This window comes from Amphimedon queenslandica, unplaced genomic scaffold (genome assembly GCF_000090795.2).
Source record: "Amphimedon queenslandica unplaced genomic scaffold, v1.1 AMPQUscaffold_12556, whole genome shotgun sequence".
Classification (NCBI taxonomy): Eukaryota; Metazoa; Porifera; class Demospongiae; order Haplosclerida; family Niphatidae; genus Amphimedon; species Amphimedon queenslandica.
This window is the reverse complement of record NW_003547207.1, coordinates 18,623-20,281: the sequence shown is the minus strand read 5'-3', so window position 1 is coordinate 20,281 and position 1,659 is coordinate 18,623.

Sequence of the window (1,659 nt, the reverse complement as noted above, 5' to 3'; positions counted from 1 at the left end):
GTTTATTAGATGAAAGTTCCACAAAATGGCTCATAAGTGATACCAGTGTAATATTTTATATTCCCAGGGGGAGTGTGGCAATGAAATGGCAAATGCACAACCATTTTAGTCCCAAGATGTCCATAGTAAAAAGTAGGAAGGATTACTATGTCTGATAAACTCAATAAAATAAATCACAAACCATTGTTTGTCAGTAACATTGCAATGCATTCCCAAACTGCCAGAATGATATATATATGTTATACAAATGTATCACAAATTGCTACATCATTTGTGACCATAATTGACAAAAGGTACCTTATGGCGGGTAGTGAAATTTGTCTTTCTAGCCTAAGAAATCCAACTTCCTGAGCCCCATTTATCATAAAATTACTCCACAGGATGCAAAAAGTTACCATGAAACTTTTAGAAACAATTATTGTCTAACAAAGCACTCACAGGTTGATATTTTCCATTAAAACGATCAATATTAAAATCCGCCATAAGGGCCCTTTTGTCAATTATGGTCACATTCACTCCTACTATAGAGTACGTTCTTTGAATGTTTCCCATTACATACAGCATCATGACTGACGTCATTAGTCAGGCTCTTCTGAATATTATAAAAGGAGTGAGGAGTAAACAGTAAACAATCATTACAAAGAGGATAATAATGCTCTCTCTTCTTATACTAGCTATTGCTTGTCTCCCTCAGTTTATCAGTAGTTCTAATCTTGCTCTTACATTTGATGCGTCCAACAGTACCTGTACTGCAGCCTGTACTACCTGCAGTGATACCAGTAATACTGATACCAATCAATACAACACTGATGATGGACTACTGAATGAACTACTCAACACTACCAGGAATAATGGTCAAGATATTCAAGAAATGAAACAGAAAATGGATGGTATTGTTTCATCTCTTTCTCATATTAAGGAGACTGCTACCTCTAATGCTGGAGCTATCAATGATATATTGCTACTAGTGGAAGACCTTATCATGTTACACAATGACTCATCTTCCTTCTCTCCTATCCCTACTTCTTGTCAAGAGATTAAGAACAAACAACCAAACAGTCCTTCTGGTGTATACCTACTGGCAACTAATAATGGAACTAAACATACTTACTGTAATATGAACGAGGAAGAGCTTTGTGGTTTAGGAGGAGGATGGACAAGACTAGCATATCTCGACATGACTGATGCTACAGTGAACTGTCCTTCTGGGTTTAGACTGTACCAGTCAGGAGGAGTTAGAGCTTGTGGCAGAGCTACAAGTGGTTGTGTATCAGTTCAGTTTCCATCTAATGGAATCAGTTACTCTCAAGTGTGTGGTAGAGTAGTGGGATATCAGTATGCTTCAACTGATGCTGTTCCTGCTCATGGGGTACGTCACAATGATATTAATTCTTATTATGTTGATGGTGTTAGTATCACTCATGGGTCTCCTCGTCAACATGTCTGGACACTAATGGCTGGACTGAATGAAGCTAGTTTTTTTACTGGTCTTCCTCTTGGTCATCGAAACTGTCCTTGTTCTCAAGGTAGTACTCAGACTGTTCAGTCTTTCATTGGTAATGACTACTTCTGTGAATCTGGTAATCCTGCTACTGATGGTACATGGCAAAACATACTCTATGAATCTGATTCATTGTGGGATGGTAAAGGATGTGGTAG